This window comes from Taurulus bubalis (assembly GCF_910589615.1).
Source record: "Taurulus bubalis genome assembly, chromosome: 17".
NCBI classification, from domain to species: domain Eukaryota; kingdom Metazoa; phylum Chordata; class Actinopteri; order Perciformes; family Cottidae; genus Taurulus; species Taurulus bubalis.
Window position 1 is genome coordinate 12,441,468 of NC_136605.1, and position 9,660 is coordinate 12,451,127.

Consider the following 9,660-nt stretch of genomic DNA (forward strand, 5'->3'; position numbering starts at 1 on the left):
AATTTGACATTTGGAAAATACACTTCAGAAGATCAATACCTCTCTCATATTTACCTGTTACATGTATGGCTATGTCAGCAGTCAGTTAGTTTAGTGCGGAAACAGGGAAAAACGTGGTCCAACAAGTACAAAATCTGCCTACTAGAATGTCTAAATCTCTCACATGTACAATTTATATCATGTGTGTTTATTAAGTATGAAAAAGACATATAATACTTGTAAAACAAGCATTTGTTTATTCATATTGGACCACTCTGAAAAGGATCATTCTTCACATAGAGCTCTGTCTAGAACATGTCACTGCTTATACTTAAGCACAACTCCTTTTCTCATGTTGTATCTGCATTGTCACTGCGAATGTCATTTTTATGGCCGATTGGAGTGAGGAAACAACATCAAAATGAAACCTAACACACATTTATTTCGTCAAGTGTGGCGTTCTTACGAGTACAGTGTCATGTAATGGGCTGTCTGCATTCTATTCAATAATTTACTCTTCCCAAACATCAGTGGAAACATAATATTTTACATCCCTTTGAATGTCTTGTGTAGTGCAGCAGAGCGTAATGTCAACTTTCATAACCAGACTGGAAGTTTTTGAAAGAGTTTAGACCTGGGAGTTTACGCAGACAGCCTTGTTGAAAATTTGCTGTGTTCATTAACATTTAAAAAAAGAAGAAAAAAAGAAAAGAAGTCACTCACTGTCATTGTCACTACCCATAAAAAGTGGAGCCCAAAGGACATTAAGTGGAGGATTTATGGCTGCCATTTATTTGAGTGGAGGGCTGCTAAACCTTATGAAGTCTCCCTTGGAGGTGTACGGTTTTGCTTTCTCTGTTGCGCTCTGTTGGTTTTTTCCCTGTTGCTTCAGAGTGCCTACAATTTCCCTCTCTTTATTTTCATTGGCATTTAAAGAGCTCAGTGCTCTGTTGAATGTAGTCATTCAATAGTGAGCTTTTTAACACACACACACACACACACACATTAGAACACACACATATGCACACACACAAAGAAAGCCGCCGTGAACATGCAGAGAGTAGACCCTGACTCCTGCTCAATGCCACAGGATGATGGAACCCAGCAAGTTTCAAACATACAGCAGGTCTGAAAGCATTTTTCTCTGTCTGTGCTTGTCATTGTTGGGGGGCATTAATTGATTGGCTTGGTTTCTATTCCCCTTTGTGAAGTGGCTTTAGTCCTGGCTTTATGAAGGTTGCGGAAATCCATTCAGACCATTCTCTTTGCCTGTTGGAGCAGAGCACAGCACTGGAGCTGCCGCTGTCTCCACCTTTATTGGTGGAAATCGCCCTTACACATTTTAATCTGCCATCTCCCGGGGTCTCATATCACGTTATGGCTTTATGTCTCATCAGGTTTTATATTCTCGGATCATACACAAAAATTACTTTCCTTTTCTTTCTTTTATTCTTTTTGTCTGTGTTTTGGCTGTTCAGCCTTAGATTTGTTTTGTTCTTGGATGTATATTTCCAGCCAAATTAATAAACATATGAGCCTTGTGAGCCTTGAGTGTGTGTGTGTGTGTGTGTGTGTGTGTGTGTGTGTGTGTGTGTGTGTGTGTGTGTGTGTGTGTGTGTGTGTGTGTGTGTCAGTATGGAATAGAGTCGGTCTTCAGGATCAAATTGACCACACATGAGATCAAAGTGTGTTTGTGCAGCAGCATTTTATCACCGGCTTTTTTTTTAAAGCAGAAGTGTGACAAGATGCTGAGAGTCTATGTACACACTCCAAACTATGTTCCAGTAATTAAACGTTTAGCTGTTTTTCCTCCCATAAAACAGGCTACATAGACCTTGAGGCTATGAGGATTGGGAGGTAGGTGTGAGAATCAAATGATCAAAAATAGCGACATTACTCAATTTGTCTCGTGTAAGCTGCAGCTTTCAGCGCCTGCCTTTTATTTATTTTTTGATAAACGCACATGCAAAAATAGGTTATGCAGATGGTCCTATATCCACATCTGGCGACAGCTGGAGTTGTGAGTACATCTGTTCAGTCCTAGGTGGAAACAAAGAAGGTTGCTGCTGCTTTAATACTGACCTTCTCTTAAATGTTTTCACTTTTTCGATATAATGCATTGCCAGAGCGGCCTAAATCCAACAGCAGCGTGGTTCTCTTATGTTCCCCCTACTCAGAATGGTAAGACGCTCGCCCAAGGGGAACAAATGTCTGCCCAAATCACATCGTTTACACTCTCATACACACCGTTTCCTCTCCTTCTTTGTGTTCTTGCTTCTGAGCCTTCACTGACTTTCCTCCTTTGTTCTTTTTACTTCTTTATTCGCTCTCTCACTTTCCCGCCTCCTGAAGCGTCTTGAACTGCCTCGTTCTGCGCACCCCAGACAGCTATAAGATCAGCATGTGTGTGTGGGAGACACACGCCAAGTCATCGCTTCAGAAGCTGCAATGGTTTGTGGCCATTTTGATGACACGTTGCCTTCCGAAACTACCTCTGCATCTTTGTAAAACAGATACATCTCTGTGCTCTTTATAGGCCGTAGGCAGGTGGCAAAATAGATTGAAAAGATGCACAAAATTTGAATTTCAAATATAAAATACAGCCGAAGACGCATGGCCTGTCACTTACTTATTTAATTTCACTCTCCCGTTCTTCCTTCTGGAGATACATGAGACCTATTTCCTTTCTCCTCCATCACCTTCTTCTTCTCTACATCTTACTTTTTACTTCCCCATTTTGCAATCAATCTGCTGTTCATCTTGTTTAATGAGCTCATTAGAGTGTCTTAAGCAATGGTGATTGATAATAATGGCTTAGAAATGTCCCATTGATTCACTTCTATATCAGGCCTGTAAAGTAAAGGCTCTCTGCATTAAACTCATAGGTGAACTGAACTCTGTCTCGTCTACCGCTTAGTCCTTTGTTATTAACTCCACTGCCCTTGGAGTTGATAACTGAATCTGTTTTTTAGTTAACTCGTATGCTTGACCTGGAAATTAACATTTCTGTAAAGTTGAGTGAAAATGCATCAGGATATATATATATATATATATATATATATATATATATATATATATATATATATATATATATATATATATATATATATATCCTGCAATATTTTACATGTTTACTGAAAACGAATGTTAACAGTAGACATCATATTATTCCAGCCAATCAAAACAAAGGAGACGTGTTCCAGTTGGTCAGTTTGCTGGAAGTCTTTAATTTTTATTGCTGGGCTTCGTAACAGCCTTGACTGATGGATCCATTTGACTTTAACGCTGTAAGAGCTACTGTTTGTAAAGCCGGCAAGTTTTTGAGGCCACTGGCAATACGTCTGAGGATATTGGATGTGTGTGTGCAAGTAAAAAGAGAGACATGGAAATAGAAAGAAAGAGAAAAGGGTCAGGGGTGCTAATGATAATTTGGGAGGGTGTGTGTGTGACAGAATTTGCACCCACATGAATAGCACACAGTCAGCATGCAAGCTCAAATCACTTCAATAGTTTCACATCAACCAATTTAATGGCACAATCCGGGGCCAGTGAAGTTTTTATTCCAAATCCTGTCCATAACCTAATAGCCTTTGAAAGTCTGCCACTTCCCCCTGGCTGACAGGTTGTGCATTTGGATCTAATTGAATCCATTTACATCCTGCACAAATGGAAAGCACATGGAGGCCTACCACCTGGTTCTGATCAGCTACTGAGTTGGGAGAACCACGCTCTTCGGAGTACGCCTGATGCCAGCAGGGGATACGCTGCAGAGCAAAGTGAGAGGGAGAGGAGGAAGACTGAACACCTTTTGATATTACTCTTGGCTCTAACTTAATTCAGTTTGAGTTCAGTTACCTCCTCACGTTTCCATTTACCCCCATCAGACAGGAAGACTGTGGTCTTTTTCCAGTTGTGTAATATTTTACCACCAGGGGGAGTCCAGCAATCCCCACCCATGTATAAGCGTGTCTGCTAATGTGGACCTGCCAGCATTCATCTACTGTACAACAGACAAATTAGAGTTGTAGCCTACAAGACTTCAAGGTAAAGTGTGACATCTGGGGCCGATTTTTTTCTGATTTAATGTTAGATCGAATATTAATGCTTACCACATGTTAGTCACACAAAAACTCCACAGTGGGTTGGCAAATACTGTAACAACTCACGGAATAAAATACTTTAGTAAATTAATTCCTTATTTAATGTTTTAAATGTGGTTACAAATGTGTGGAATAATAGTTTGATGGTTGATTAGCAGCATTTGCTGGTGAATAAAATTTGTCAATGAACACTTTTGAGTTTAAAGCATCGTGAGACAACTGACAACTAACCCAAACTGTAGGTCTGTTGGTAAAAAAAGAGAGAAAGAAAAGCACTGACAAACTGCACTGATTAAATTGAACAGTGCACAGTGATAACAATGTTCCTAATAATTAGCATGCAATATTGTATTTTACAACATCAATGTTTTTAAACGATTATTAGTTGAACGTTGCAGTCTCTTGTTAAAAGGAATAGTTGGACATTTTGGAAGGTTCACATCATGCTGAGAGTTAGATGAGAAGATCCATTGTCCATTGTCATGTCATGTAAAGTAAATATTAGGCAGCAGCTGCTATCTTAGGACAAAGATTAACGGTAAAACCACAACGTGTAATTTCTTGCAAGAAACTGAAGCACTATTTTAATTTTTTCATTTTTTTTAAATACGTATGTTGTCTTTCTGATACAGTTATAGTGTCATACTTTACTACAGGTGGGTGTCCACATCATGACTTCAATGTTCCCGTATGCTGGTGAGTGAGGAAAGTTGTCTTTTTGAGGATTTATTTGAATATGACCCAGAACTCAGGCTTGGTACGTGGCCTACATCATGTGTGTCTGCACATATAGTTAATGGGGGCAATGAGTAACATCATGACCTTCATCAGGCCCCCCTCTGTGGTCCATCCCAGCCCCACCTCACCAAACATCTGGTTTGACCATCTCCAACCCAAACCCCTGCCAGCCACCCCCGCCTGCACCTCATCAATCCTCTGTGTCATCATTGCCACACTGCTGGCTATCGCCAAAGTAAGCCATGATGCAAAGACGTGAAAATGATGAATGGACTTTTCCGGACAGGAAGCGCTGTGGCTGAAGAGACACCCTACCCTCACTCCGATCCATTTTTCACTTTCTTTCCTCTGCCACGTCTCTTTGCTGTCTGTCCTTCTTGAGTCAATAGGAGACGAGAGATCATGTTCCACAAATATAGGCCTCCAAAATATTTGGTTGCATTTTTTTTTCCTCAAGAACGTTCACTGGCTTCAAATGACCAACTGTTTTCTGTAATCAGTCATTTTTCATGGATTTAAGCAACACTGAGTGAAGGAAGACACTGTGCGGATAAAGGTAACATTTAAATACACTTAATTCACACAATCATCATCGTATTTCTTCCATCTGCGTCCCACTTTTTCCAGTTTTGAATATCAGAAATGTTACTTCTCTCTATGTTTACACAATTTGATCTGCGTCTACCTCACAACCACAACCATCAGAGATACAGGGAACCTTGGGACGTCTGTACTGTCCATTGTTGTGTCTGCCTACCCATAACATGCCCATTCACTTCTGGACAATACAGTCCATTAACTATTATATGAGTTGCTGTAGTTTTTTGGTTGTTGACGTGAACAGAAGTCCCACTGTGTTCCACGAGAGACATAATCAATCTCAATCGCCACGACCATTGGTTACAACTTATGCTCAGAGGCTTTTGTCCCTGTGCGCTGTATAGTTCCTCATAATGGCTCATGACTGAGATATTCATCTTAAACTTTGCTCAGACATGGTCATTACTTTTATAGATTGTGGTAATTTTGTCTGTCATATGCCTTATGATTTTAATGTTACTGGGTGTGTCAGAATGTGTGTTAAGGCTTTAGGCGCATGTTTTCAAACAGAGCCGGCACCAAAAGTCCTTCCATAGTCATCGCTTGCATTTCGCCTTCATGAACTCTAGCTTCCAATATGAGACCAAAGAAACACTCCCTTGTTTCAATGTTCCTTCAGGGCAAAGTGGCACTGGTAAATGTTTAAGGGATTTAAGCCTCCTTTGTTTAGGGGACTGGAGCCACTTTTTCCCTATGGCTCGCTAAAGCATAGTATAGCAGCAAAATCATTGAGCGCTAATATTAGCATCTTTATCATCTTTATAATTGTTTTTAGATAGAGGAAGGGTTTTGTGTCCATCAAATAAGTTATGAATAGCATATCCACTGATGTTAAATACAAGCTTTTTTTGAGAACATTTGTTTTGGAAGCCTTTCACATATAATTCTCCATGGAGTTGCACAGTTTGTCTGACATCAATTATTTCAAATAAGACAAACTGCTCTCGTTAAACCCTCCACACACAGCAGGACAGATGTGAATATTCAATAAAATCACTAAAACTGCAGGTTAACCACTCCCTCAGTTTTTGGTTATCTTATTAATTCAGTTATCTTTAAGAGACATATAGAAACATATTCCTCCATATTCAAATATTCTCTTTCATGTAATTTAAATAGTGGACCAGGATTACAGCCATCCCTCCCTCATTTACTATTACTGAGAAGAAAAACAATTAAGCTATACATGTTAGCTATCAAGGAGACAAGGCATCCATACAGACACACCAATGGGTGGAACACACACTCACATAGACACATACACACACACACACACACACACACACACACACACACACACACACACACACACACACACACACACACACACACACACACACACACACACACTTTATGATGCGCCTGGAATTTGTAATGATTTTAATTAGGAAAGGTGCAATAGGAGTCTACTCCGTGGCAATGCTGACACTCCAGGGTGCCCGAAGCCAATTAAAAATATGTGCTGATCAAACAGCCTGCCCTCGCCATGCACGACAATCCCCGGAGCCTCGGCTTGCTGCACAGGGACGGCCAGTCTCAGGGCCTCCTGCTCCCACCGAACAGGGTCCTGTCGACACTCTCCTCCCTGAGATGTGGTTCAGGGCTCAGCTTCTCCCATTAGCTGCATGCTACGGTGAGCAACCAGCAGCCAAGCAGCCCATATAAGAGGAATCCATCAGTTGGAAATCAAACGTCTGTGAGAAAATGTCACACACCCATTTGATCCCCACAGAGATCTTTTTTTTTATTTTTTGCGAGTGAGGACGCCACATTAAATTAGAGTTATATGACAATTTAGAGTGACAATTAAGCCTAGTATTAATTACACTGTTCCTTTTGTTTCAAGCAATCGCTGTGATGTTGCCAGACCCAGGGGTTCCCAAAATAGACACATTTAAATGAATCAGAGAGCGACTTATATTTTCCAAATGTTAATATTCTTGAGGAATCCTTCATCTCTGTCATATCCTTTCGCCTCCTTCCTCTGTGAAGTCCCTCCTCTCTCTATCATTAGGCATCTCTGTCCCTGGTGATTAATGATACTAATGAACATGCAGCCATTCACTCTGCCACACATTATTCTGTCCTCTGGCCTATAGGCCATGTCTCGTGTCCTCCTGAGGACAGAAGAACATGGCGCTCTGGTCATATTCAGCCAAACAATGACATTAGCTTATATCTTTTGCAATATCTGTGTCAGAGGGCCAAGTGGCCCAAATGCAGAAACGTGCTAACCCTCATTTTGAAACAACAACAAAGGTATTACATTTCTGGAAAACAAATCACAATGAAAAAAGGATGTTGAAAAAAATTATTGCAAGGCATATAGATAAACGCTGCATTTTTAGTTGGTTCTTTATTTGTTTCCAAATAATTCTCAATACCTATCTAGTGCTGTAATCAAATGTGACAACCTGTTATGACTGACCTACAGAAAGACGCAGATTTCTTTTGTAACGCCTAGCGACATGGTGTATTTTTCTTAATTCCTTTTATATATCTCGCACTTTTTGTCTCTTGCTTTGTTCCGGTATATCTGTTTGTTAAATCTGATATTAACATTTAAACTAGTCTAAATGTTTTTAAAAAGTAATGTTTGTGAAAAGCTGGAACAGTCAGAGCATGATACCAATTGTTCAACCTGAAGAGTTACATTGAGGGTTTCTATAGAGCACATGTTGCTCATTGAACCGACTGTGTCCGCTCTGTTGCATCTTTTCTCTTCTTCACCATTGTTGCAATTATCTGGAACTGTTCAACTTTTATCTTTAGCACTTGTTGAAGATTTGTCAGGTGGGCAGCAAGAGCAATAACTGCATATTTAAAGATCCAGAAAAAAGCCCTCATATCTTTGGGAGTCGTATCAGCCGGGACACTGAAATACAGCGCATCACTTTTACCACAATTGGGATGCGAAATTAATATGACAGAGGGACCATCTGCTATAGGGGGCACAGTGGCAAGCAGGAAAACTAGTTTGAGCCTTGCAGAGGACATTTTTAATTGGGCATTTCATATAAAAAGCATATACATGTCATATAAACTGATTTGTTGGTATGATGGCTGAGCTGAATTTATGACCGCAAGCAAAGAGACATAGGGAGAAAGAGAAAGGGAAGGAAAGTAGTGCACGGCAGACCGCTGTGCACTGTCGTTATTACTTTACAATCGATGCACTACATCAGATAACTGTGAAGCTATGCTCAGTTTTACTCTGATTGTTCAAAAGTTGCTTGTTGTCAGAAGCCATTTCAACATGCTGGCTTCCTGCTTGTTATTGTTGTTGTTGTTACTGTATATACGCTTTTAACTGAGCCACACATTCATAGTTAGGGCCATAGCCTGCTGTGCTGCGAGGCCTGAATCAGTGAATCCCCAGTCATCATTGATCATTCATCAGTAACTTGTGGCCCTGCTCTCAGCACCTTCTTCACTCAGTTTACAGAGAGATGGACGATCGGAGGATGCTGCTATGGTTATACTCTGGGTTCATTTTCTGGCCTCAAACGTGTGCCTGTCAAGTTTTTCTACTCTGAGGTTTACACTAGTGATTTCTCTGGGTGGTCCCAACACAAAGGTTTGTTGGCAAAAATGGAAGTTTTAACATTGTTTGTTCAAGTGTAAAACCGGTTTTGCAGATCATGTCTCTATGGTATCCCAACAGCAATAATATGGACATGTGTTATTCTTTGCAATAATCATCCAGTGTGATTATCTCCATATCAAATAATATGACACCGTAGCTGTAATTTACATTTATGGGAATGTAAACTGTGATTCACACACGTTTGAGTCTCCATACTTCCTGGTAGTCTGGTTTCCAACGTCTATCTGCTTGCAGAGGATTTTAGCAGTCTGTTAACAGTCAACTTGAAGCCGGCTCTGCTGCATAACGCAATCTCTCGCGTGTCATTGTATAAGCAGGACAAATACATCGCCTTACACCATTCCACTGGCAACAGAATTCCTGTGGTGTTATTTATCCATCAAACTGGCAAGATAAATCTGAATATCTTAATTAATCAGCCCTAACAAGGGTTTAGAGTGATGTGAGTTGCGTAAAAGGAATGCAAAGTTGTCTGTTGATGAAGAGAGGAAGAAGACCTGGGTCTTGGAGATGCCAGACTTGTGGTGTGAGACCCTGAACTGATCTACATGATCGCTGCCCAGTTCAGTCATGTGATGCTTATGCAATGTTCCACCAACCTGCAGCTGGGGGAGAAATCAATCCCACCACAAACCC